Raw genomic sequence first — 12467 nt, forward strand, 5'->3', positions numbered from 1 at the left:
GAGATGACTTGAGAGTCATTTCACACTCACTTCACTCTTGATTTCTCTCCACTCGCTTTGGCTTTTAGTGGAAGAGAAATCTAGGAGAGGAAGCCCTAAAACGCAGGAGGAAAGGAGACTAAGGGAGTTGCCCTAGAGATGATGGCCTAGCAAGGAAAATGTAGTCCTAAGGAGGATGCCCTAGCCGCAGTCATAGAGGGGAGATCTAACCCTAGACATACTGAAAGAAAGAGCCCTAATTGCAGACACCTATACGCTGCCCAAATCTGCAGTTAGGGAAGAGATTTATACGCTGTCCCAAGGGGTCTATAGGATGCCCTAACCGTAGTCAACAGAAGGTCTTAACCGCAACAAAGTCTTGGGTCTTTTGGAGGGCCGAGTTGCTGTAAGGGAGGCTGAGGTAGGGCAGACTGTTTCAGGGCTGCGTAGAGGTGTCTTGGGTGCAAGAAAGGGCAGCGTATGACGCTATATGGAGAGGCCTAAACACAGGTCCTATGTTGCTGTTCTAGAGTGCCCTAGACGCAGTCATGGAAGGGTCATATGCTATCACAAATGAGGCTATTCGTCACGACAAGGAGAGGCTTAAAGGAAGACTGTATATGCTGTCCAATGAAGGTCTCAAAGATCCCTAGTTGCAGTCAATAAGTGGAGATCAACCTACAGCTAGCCGCAGTCCTAATTCTAGTCTCACCCTAACTGCTGGTCGTGGAGAAATCTGGCCGCAATCCTTATGGGGTTGACTATGGAATAACATTGAGGCTACAACAATGTGCTCTAACAAACAGAGTTGGAGCAACATGCCTATGTGTGAGAATAGGTAGGATTGTTGATGGCCTAACCTAAAGGCTGCCCAGAATTCCAATGCAACAAATAGAAAATCATTTAAATAACATGATGATGTAGTTTAGGAAGGTACATCAATGCGACAATGATGGCATGGTACATCAATGCGACAATGATGGCATGGTACAACAATGTTACAATGATGGCATGGTACAATAATGTCACAATGGGACAACAACAACAACAAGGTGCAACAAGCATGTGGGGGCAAGCATGGTATTGCAAGCACATTGAGACAACATGGCAAGCAAGGTGCAACAAGCACATGGGGGCAAGCATGGTGCTGCAAGCACATTGGGATAACATGGAAAGCAAGGTGCAGCAAGCACATGGGGGCAAGCATGGTGCTGCAAGCACATGGGACAACAATATGGCAACATGGTGCAGCAATGGCACATAGGACAACAATGGTACATGATGCAGTATAGTGATGGGTACAATCATGATTAGTGAAGCATGATGAGATGCAACATAGTGATGATGGGTGCAACATGGTGCAACACAGTGAGGTGCAACATGATGATGAGGAGCAACACAATGATAGGTGCAACATGGTGATGGAGTCACCTGGGAGAATCAGTTGAAGCAACATGTCTTCAACTGAGTTCAGCTACCTCATGTATCATCTACTTAGAGATGATCTATGCTCTTATTTAGATAAGTCAAAGTGTTGACTTCTGTTGTATATGTACTATCTCTATCTCTCTCTCTCTCTCTGCTGAACTATTGAAGAACATATAAGAAGAATTGATCAAGGGTTTCTCCACATTGGGGTTTGTCCCTGGCTAGCGCCACATCTTGTGTCCTCGTCTTGGCTTGTCTTCTGCGATCTACGTTTATGTTCTATCTGCAATTTACTTTAATGCTAATGTGATTGCTAATCTGGAAAAGATATTGAGCTAACTGTGAAAATTGAAATAAATTGCTGTTAGCATAGAACATACCTAAACTTAACATGGTATTAGAGCTGAGGTGAAGACAAAGCCCAAACAAGAGTGAAAGAGCGATCACTGAAGACAGTTGGGAAAGGACAAAAGGCTCAATGGGTTCCTCATCCCTCTTCAAATATACCAAGGGTGAAGTCGAAGCAGAGAATATTATCCGAGTGGTGTAGCGGAAGCATCTGATGGCCTACCTAAAGATCACTTCAATGGGAAGTCCGGATCTAAGGGTGGAAGGAAAGACAAATGCCTTGTTTGTAATAAGTTCAGCCATTATGTTGAGGAGTGTCCGAATGGTAGGGACACATCACTTGATGATGATAACAATCATTCCAGGGACATCTTCAATGATCAGAGGAATGACAGGTAATGCAGGTCATCAAGGAAACGACCGACTCTTCAAAGAAAGCAAGGAACTCCAGGTATGAAGAATCAAATGTTGTTTTTGGTAAGATAAAGCAACATTATCTTATATTGGCCCTCTCCTCCAGACTCTTTGGGAATTTGGCTTATTGTAGTGCTTCAAGGCACTTCATCGGATAGAAGGGTGCACTTTCTAATTTGGTAGAGATGGAAACAATCGCGGGATTATACTTGGAGTTAATGCCACCTATCCCGGAAAGGGTGTAGGGAATGTTACCCCTCAACTAAATGAGGGTAACTTGATTCATTTATAAGAATCTCTTTATGTCCTTGATCGCAAGAAGAACCTGGTGTCCATTTCGGCAATGGAAGTCAAAGGTTTCAAGGTGGCATTCATCGATGGAAAGGTAAGTGTTTGAAAATAGAATTTTCAAAGATGCTTTTTTAGGGTTGGCAATTTGTATCAAGTTGCAGGAAGCCCATTGGGGACCATGTCAGTTGACACATCTCACGGAGGTCAACTTATTATGGGGACCTACTCGTTGTGAGTCAGAGGGTGAGAGGGATGCCTGAATTCAAGAAGAGCATGAAGGTACATGTCTGAGATGTATCGAAGGAAAATCTTACAAAGGGGACCATTTCCCTCATGTAGCAGGGCCACAGATTTGGAACAACCCGAGGGGTCTGAGATTCATGATCGAGAATCTCATGTATGCAGGGGGAAGAAAGCCCTGTATGGCTTGAAGCAAACACCCCTGGCCTGATATGAGAGGATTGATAATTGTTTGATGAAGCTGGGATTCATTAGGAGTGAAGCTGATCCAAACCATTGCTTGAAGGTTGTGGATGATAAACCTCTCATACCAATAGCTTCTGAGGACGACCTCTTTCTGACAGGTGCAAACCCTCTCATTTGCAAAAGTAAGAGGGAGTTGGATTCTGGATTTGGAATGGTGAACTGCAAGCCCATGACTACCTCGATGGAGCTTAACTTTAAGAAGTTATGTGGTAGTGATGCCAGACCAGATTTGGGAAATGCCTCTGAGTTTCATAAACTCATTCGCATTGATGTTCTTGGTGAACTTCTATTCGGATATATGTTTTGCAGTTAGCATGTTGGGCTCATATTTGGTTGAGCCTCACTGGATTGGTGCCAAGAATCATTTGAGATATCTTCAGGGCACAATCTCTCATGGATTGAGATACACTGTCGGAAATGTGAAGTTGCATGATTATTCTGATGCTAATTAGGCAAGCAGTGTGGAGGATCACAAGAGCACTTCTGGGTGCTGGTTCTCTTTGGGTTCTGCTCGATATCCTGGATGAGAAGGAAGCAGAAGACGGTTGCTTTAAGCACTGCTAAGACCGAATACATAGCTACGAGTATGCCCTTGCGTGAAGTTGCCTGGTTGTGGAAGCTCTTTAGTGAGTTGTTTGTACACATGATGGATACCACCGTGATCTTTTGTGTCAACCAGAGGGGGATTTGATTTTTGAGGAATCCCGTATTCTATGATTGCTCCAGCATATAGACATCAAATACTACCTTATTTGGGATATGGTACATCAATGAGCAAGAAGGCTCCATCGCATTGGGACTGATGTGCAAGTCATAGATATTCTGTCAAAGCCCCGAGGAAAGGTCAAATTTGTGACTTTTCGAGAATGACTTGGAGTCGTTGAGAGACCCTCTTATGAGGGTTCTGTATGATGCATGTATTGAGCTTTGGGAGCTTCGGGGGGCTTGGGGCACTTCTTGGAGCAACAAGCAACCATAGGGTGACTCACCCTTCCCTAATGGTGCGCTGTGTACAGGGTGAATGGTTTAACCTTCTCCTGTGATACCCCGTGGCGACTTATGGACAGGATGAGTGGTTCTCCTATTGAGGCATCCTACCCATGCAGTCTGGGAGTCATGGGAAGTACCTCTCAACTAGCCAATGAGTAGGGAAATGGGGTTGGGGACCATAGTAGTACTATCGATAGACACATCTTTGTATCTACCGCACTCCCTATGCTAGGATGACCTCCATCGATTAAGGATCAATGAAAATGATATGGGATCAATATGAGTGGTTTGAGAAACTCTCTTTTGATATTAATTTGGGATCAATGGGAACTGACTTCGGGTCAGTAAGAGTGATATGATTCATTCTCTTGGAACTGATCTGGGACCAGTAAGAGTGGTATGACACACTCTCTTCATATGAGATTGACTTCCGGTCAGTAGAGAATGGTATGAGACATTCTCGATCAATTCTTCTTCTTCATGGTTTAGCAGAGCAGAGAAGAACAGTGTAGGGTACTGATGGTAGAGATAGTACAGTCAGGTAGATGGATCAGCAGATGGAGTCCTCCCTAGTTGAGAGGGAGTGTTAAAATTGGCAACTAGGGCCAAACTCCATGTGGGTCATCTTATTTATGGCAGCTGATATTTTTCTTGGATCCCTCTCATCGAGAGGTGTAGGATTGATCTAAAGATCATCCGATTCCGATAAGTATTCATGGATTTATGAATTTATTTGTGTGATAAGACAATTCGTCAAGGTTGGCCAACAACCAAATAACGGCCACATGTGCTCAACGTTTTAATATAAAAGGGGATCACTTGAGAGTAATTGCACACTCACTTCACTCTTGATTTCTCTCCACTTGCTTTGGGTTTTAGTGGAAGAGAAATCTAGGAGAGGAAGCCCTAAAACGCAGGAGGAAAGGAGACTAAGGGCGTTGCCCTAGAGATGAGGCCCTAGCAAGGAAAACACAATCCTAAGGAGGATGCCCTAGCCACAATCCTAGAGGGGAGATCTAACCCTAGACACAGTGAAAGAAAGAGCCCTAATTGCAGACACCTATACGCTGCCCAAATCCGCAGTCAAGGAAGAGATTTATACGTTGTCCCAAGGGGTCTATAGGATTCCCTAACTGCAGTCAACAGAAGGTCTTAACCGCAGCAAAGTCATGGGTGTTTTGGAGGGTCGAGCTGCTGTAAGGAAGGCCAAGGTAGGGCAGACTGTTTCAGGGCTGCGTAGAGGTGTTTGGGGTGCAAGAAAGGGCAACGTATGACGCTATATGGAGAAGCCTAAACACAGGTCCTATGCTATTGTTCTAGAGTGCCCTAGACGCAGTCATGGAAGGGTCATGCGCTATCACAAATGAGGCTATTTGTTGTAAAAATTTCTGTTTTCCCACCCCGGTTTTCAGTTTCTCCTTATTTCTCCCATGTAGTTAAATGCCCATTCCCATAACCATACATTTAACAGACTGAAAAAATAAATATTGCTGAAAACACAAATTCTGAAAATTTTTCAGAATGCTGGAAATTGCAGAATTAAAAATCAGCAATTAAAAACAGCCATTAAAACACATTAAAACACTGATATTTTTGGTCAACTTGACCCTGGAAAAACCCCCTACAACTCTTGGGGAAAACCAGTTTGAGAGCTCTTCTTTATTTCTGAAATTTGTCTTTTTACAGTGAGAATTATTCAGCAAAAATCAGCAAGCAAATTTACAACTTATCTCCTTTCCCGTGCCTCACAGCAATCTGGAAATTACAGCAAACAGGACAGCAATAAATGCTGTACGACCTCCGTTTTGTGTGCAGAAAAATCAGCAAACTGCTCCTCGATTTTTGTGCAAAAATCTGCCTTTCACTATGTGCTGAATTAGCTGTACAAATCTGCTCAACTGCTGCCTTGGAATGTGTGCCAAGCTGCTGTCTCCTTCTCCTTCCTGCTCAGAAATCTCTCTTGCTCTCTTGCTCTCCTTCTCCCAATCTGCTCATGAAAGAATATATGACCTTTTCCTCCTTTTCCTCCTTTAATATAACTCCAAGTGACTTTTGGGTGATCCAAGTGACTTTTGGGTGATCTCTAAATCCAATGGCTGAAATAGATTTAGATCAATGGTTGAGATTAAATGCTCATTTAAATCTCACTTTCTATTTTTTAATTCACCCCACTTTAATAAAGACCCACTTAGTCATTTATTTCCAAAGTCACTTTTCCTTTCTAATTTTTCATTGACTTTATAAAAGTCACTTTAAAATTAGACTTAATAACTTTATCACTTAAAGTCACTTTTAAATTAGATTTAACTTTATAAAATTATAAAGTCACTTTAGGAGAAAAATTAAATTATTTTGGACACTTTTCCCTAGGCCAAAGATCAAAGCCTAAGGGAACCACCTGTCCTCCGGTACCAAATTTCAACATTTGTCATAGCAAGGAGAGGCTTAAAGGAAGACTGTATACGCTGTCTAATGAAGGTCTAAAAGATCCCTAGCCACAGTCAATAAGTGGAGATCAACCTACAGCTAGCCACAATCCTAATTCTAGTCTCACCCTAACTACTGGTCATGGAGAAATTTGGCCGCAGTCTTATGGGGTTGAATGTGGAATAACATTGAGGCTACAACAGTGTGCGCTAACAAACGAAGTTGGAGCAGCATGCCTATGTGTGAGGATAGGTAGGATTGTTGATGGCCTAACCTAAGGTTGCCCAGAATTCCAATGCAACAAATAAAAATCATCTAAATAACATGATGATGTAGTTCAGGAAGGTACACCAATGTTACAATGATGGCATGGTACATCAATTCTACAATGATGACATGGTACAACAATGTTACAATGGTTGCATGGTACAACAATGTCACAATGGGACAACAACAACAACAAGGTGCAACAAGCACATGGGGGCAAGCATGGTGCTGCAAGCACATTGGGACAACATGGCAAGCAAGGTGCAACAAGCACATGGGGGCAAGCATGGTGCTGCAAGCACATTGGGACAACAGTATGGCAACATGGTGCAACAATGGCACATAGGACAACAATGGTACATGATGCAGTACAATGATGGGTACAGTCATGATTAGTGAAGCATGATGAGATGCAACATGGTGATGATGGGTGCAACATGGTGCAACATAGTGAGGTGCAGCATGATGATGAGGAGCAACACAATGATAGGTGAAACATGGTGATGAAGTCACTTGGGAGAATCAATTGAAGCAACATGTCTTCAACTGAGTTCAGCTACCTCATGTATCATCTACTTAGAGATGATCTATGCTCTTATTTAGATAAGTCAAAGTGTTGAATTCTGTTGTATATGTACTTTCTCTCTCTCTATGCTGAACTACTGAAGAACATATAAGAAGAATTGATCAAGGGTTTCCCCACATTGGGGTTTGTCCAAGGTTGCACGAAACAGGGAAACGGGTACGAGTTTCCGAAACAGGAAGCGATACGAAACACGACCTCCCCAAATTTTGGAAACGGGGAAACATGAATATATATATATATATATATATATATATATATATATATATATATATTAGGACATTTAGGAAATATGTGAAATCATAAAGCATATATGATACATTCTCATTTATTACATTATGATAAAACTGTCAATTGTCAATGCATAAACTATAAGTATCTAAATTTGCATCACATTTACTCATGAATAATCACATAATGAAAATAGAAATATCCAAAATCAGCCACGAGAAATTTCTAATTTCTTGTCTCGTGCTTGATTGGGAGTCTCTTCCTACATAGTCGAACGACCTTAATGCTCCTGATTAAATACAAGTTTCATACCCTAGTACCCTACATTCTCTTGATTATTAGGAGTCTCCCCTGCATAGAGGGCTTGGTTCTCTTGATTAAATGCAAGTTCCATACCCCAGTACATGATAAAATCCAATGGAAACATTGCAATCCCCCCAATCCTGAAATCCTGAAAAACAAATAAGTCTGCTGGATTTTGAGTGAGATCTAAAATTCTACTTTCTCCATATGAAATCCAATGAGGGCGAAACCACTCTCAAACATCTTGAGTCATTTCATGGTAATGTTAAAAATTTAAGTAAAAGGATGCTTTTACTTTAAGAATTTAACATTACCATGAACTGCATATCAACACTAGGGCAAAAGTTCACTTTTATAACTTTAGACAGGCATCTGGAAGCAACTAGAAGTTACTAGGCTAACGTAAGAATAGATTAGAAAACAAATAAAATAAAAAATAAAAAATAAAAAATAAAAACACAAGTGCGTGCTGAAACGTGGGTCGTACGGCCCTGAAACGCGTTTCAGGCCGTACTGACCACGTTTCAGTTTCGTGAAACGTGGTAGTACGGCCTGAAACGCGTTTCAGGGCCGTACCAAACGCGTTTCAGCGTTTCGTACCCGTTTCCCTACAGAAACGCCCTTCTGCCCCACGTTCCCTGCAACATAGGGTTTGTCCCTGGCTAGTGCCACATCTTGTGTCCTCTTGTCTTGGCTTGTCTTATACGATCTATGTTTATGTTCTATTTGCAATTTACTTTAATGCTGAGGTGATTGCTAATCTGGAAGAGATATTGAGCTAACTGTGAAAATTGAAATAAATTGCTCTTAGCATAGAACATACCTAAAATTAACAATTGATCTATAAGAGTATTGATTACTCACCCCCCTCAGTGAAAATATGTTGATAGGTTTTAACACTAGGAAGAATATATATTGACATGAGACTATCGTTAGTGAAGTGTTTCATTTAAAGCAGAAAAAATCTATACCATGTGAGGTTTTTTTCTTAAGTTGCTTGCATTGCTTTCATAGTTAATGGTATCTTGACTTCATCGGTTCTACTTTGACTTGCATTACTTGCATTAAAGAAGATAAAAATAGAAATCAGGGTGTCGGTAGGCCACTTATACCACATGGTCACACAATGATACAACTTCTCACATGCACTATAACCGTTAGGGCCAGCATTTTGTGTGTGCACGTTAACTTTGTAGTTTATTCCGATTACTTACGGATAGAGGCTCTTGGATATGCAAGTGCTCCCTCGAGCTTAGTAAGGACCAAGATATTTTCCATTGCCGAGTTTCTCTAACATCAAAGACGAATGTTGTTCCTATTCTAGGTTTTCCTTATGTGGACAAGTGACTTAAATATATAGCTACATCATAGTTTTGAAACCTGGAACTAGTATTTGACACGACTACCTATCAAACAAGGTTTCAACTCGGGCTCTAACTCAATAAACCTATTAAAATAAATAAATAAATAAATTTATAAAATAATTTTTTTTAATGAAAAACTGAGTTTATGATTTCAAACCCTGATTTTAAAGCTTTAAGAGAGAAAATGTGTAGAGTTTGCTTATATATACCATGTAAGGGTGATTATTCAAAATGGCGCCATGTGCAATACATATCAGCAACAAAATACATAATCAATAAGGCTTTAAATAGCCTGGGGTCCAAAAACCATGCTACAAGCTATTGGGCTAGTGTCCTACTACAAGGCATTGATCAACATGATTACTCGTCTAACTCATCACCACTACTAAAAATGTGTTCATTAGTAGGAGCTACACAAACATCATATGGCTTAGAATATTTAGATTTAGACTTATGGACATTTGCCATCTTAGTAGTAGTATTAGTTGTAGTAACGCATTTGCAATCTTAGTAGTAGTATTAGTTGTAGTAATAGTAGGCCTAACAAAAGCACGAGTTGGTCGATTTGCATGACTAGTGCTTGTAATTGCCATGTTTGGTGCTTCTCTTCCTTCAACACCTAGTTTTACTACTAGGACTATGTTAGGATAAACCCCCCGCCGCATTTCCATGGCATCAATATCAAACTCCACTAGTGAGTCAAGTTTGATCAATATCATTGAACACAATGGAATCTATATCAAGTTTTTTGTTATGTAATTTGTGGTATCTTAGTCAGAGGTTGTATTGCATGAAGACAAAGTTCATTCAACGGTTTTTGTTCCAAACAATTTCTCTTCTTTGTGTGAATTCGCTTAAAAATAGACCAATTGCACTCGTACCCAAAAGCACTGCAAGTTTCGCAAATGACTTTAACTGCAAACTTTTGGAATTGAGGGTAATGGTTTCCAAATGACTCCCACCAATTTGCTACAAAGACAATTTGAAGTTAGTTCACTATTCAAAGCTAAAAAATCAAGTATTAAGTTTGAATTTTAAACTATTGAACTTCAAAAAAAATATTGGAATTGCTTACCCAGTTGTTCACATCTCTTGCAATTCTTTGTTAGGTTTATGTGAAAGGCACGTTTGGCCTTAGTGAAAGCATTGGTCTGGTGATCTATTTCCAACTGCTTAGACTCATTAGGGGCCATGCACTCCAAGCACTTGTACAACTCATCTTTGATGTCTTTAGTCTGATCTTCTCCAAATCGAGCTTTGTAACAATACCCTGGGTTTAGGTAATACCCAGTTGTATATAGAGGGTGATGGAGTTTATTGTTTTGTCTATTATCAATGATCTCTCAAATAGTTCCATCCCTACTCTATCCTTGTAGAGTTTGTATTTGCTCCTTTGCTTAATCCATAGCCTCATAGATGTAGCCCATGGTCAATATTTCGCCATCTATCAACCACAACACCTTAACAAGGTGTTTGCTAATTTTTACAATCTCTAATGATTTTTTAAAAAAGTGTTATCAACAACTCTCTTTGTTTTGTTTTTCGTTTTTGTTTTTTTGTTTTGTCTATTTGCTCCCGAGCCCGCCGGGATACATGCCAATTATCACTACAAAACATTTTTTGCAAGTTTTGTGTTTGAGAAATGAAAGATTGAAATGTGAGGAAGTGAGTTGCAAGTCTCGTGATTGTAGGCCTACCAAGCTCCTTGTTTTCGGTGTATTTTCTCATCGGGCTCAATATCCATGAGTAGTTGTATATGTATTTCAAGATACACTTGACACACTCTACAATGTTCTTTGCTCAATCCACATTGTTTATATCCTCAAGCATGAGGTCTATGCAATTTGTAGTGCATGGGATTCAAAATATGGTCCTATATTTTGACTATAGCATTCTTTTAACAAGAACATAGTTTGAGGCATTATCAGTGATGACTTGAACAAAATTTTGTCCCTTACTGTCCTAACCATCTCATCCAAAATATCAAATAATAGGTTTGCATATTTGGTCTGATCAGATGCATCAATGGATTTGAAAATCATGGTTCCTTGACAGAAAGCGATGGACCCCATTTTATTTTGCTCAATAAACATTTCGTTTTTATGCAAGTTTTCACCATTTTTGCCCTTGTTTTTCCTTGTCATAGTTTTTGCCAAAGCACATAATTGCCATTACTTTTTCTCATTTTCTTTTTATGGTTGAAGTTAAAATGTGTTTTAGAGATCAATTGGACCATTGTATATATTTATGAGCATCTTTGTGATTGGTCATAACTCAATAATTTCATGGCTAACCTTGGTTTTCATGAAATGTGCTCATTGCTCCCAGGTTAATATGCCTTCTACCATCGTGTGGGAGGTTAAAATTCCAAACCAATACTAGGATGGCTTCTACCATCGCGTGGGAGGTTAAAACTCCAAACCAATACTAGGTTTCGATCAAATGATTCTTGCAAAGTATGGAAAGGGTTTCACTTTGATCAAAGATTCCCCAGGGATAGGGTTGCAGGTATCTCGATGGTTATCGCAATGGTTCGTTTGCAGTTGCATGTCGACATGCGACACTCCACGCACTATGTGCAAATAGGGGATCCAACTCTGTTATAGTTCAACCACAATAACATATGGATGAGGCTACGATTGCAAATTGCAGCTAATTGTATTGGAGGACCTTGAAGGTTTTAATCACATGGTTAACTTGGGATCACTTGAATAGACATCCAAGCATGATCGATTGAGCCCCGAGCCAATCATAGGCATGTTAGTTTTCTTTTTAGTTAAGTGTGTTAAAACTGATGTTGTATTTTTGATGCTCTGTAGGAGAGATCAAATTGTAAAACTCGTGTTATTAATTTGATTCCATTATCACAATTGATTGTTTTTGGTTTTTTATGTGTGGAATTTCAACATAGTACTATCTTACTGGCTTTATGAATTTCAGAACATGCTGAATGTTAGGTAGGGCATGCTCAAGGTAAGGTGCTCCACCATATTTCCTTTGTGCACCGAGTAGATAGTTTTGATTAGTTGAATCTTTCAATTTTGTTTCCTTACTATCATGTACATTTGCTTTAAAGTTCTGGTGTGGTTTTCTTTGTTAAATTGACATGCTACAAAATTGGTTGTAGAATTAATTGTTACAGGATTTTTGCGTAATGAATCAAATTTTTCTTCCTTAATGCTTGCTATACAGAGCAACATGTTAGGGTTATGAATAGATTTTCATGGACTATAACATTTGGAGTGCTACTGAGTTACAAATTTGGAACGATACTGATCCTTTTGTTGCAAGTTTTCATTTTATTTTATAATAGAATTTGTAGTAATCTTTTAGTTATGTTGTATGAAATAGTTTAG

This window comes from Pinus tabuliformis, chromosome 4_2, assembly GCF_031772625.1.
Source record: "Pinus tabuliformis cultivar Carrire ecotype Pingquan chromosome 4_2, CPIR1, whole genome shotgun sequence".
Lineage (NCBI taxonomy): Eukaryota > Viridiplantae > Streptophyta > Pinopsida > Pinales > Pinaceae > Pinus > Pinus tabuliformis.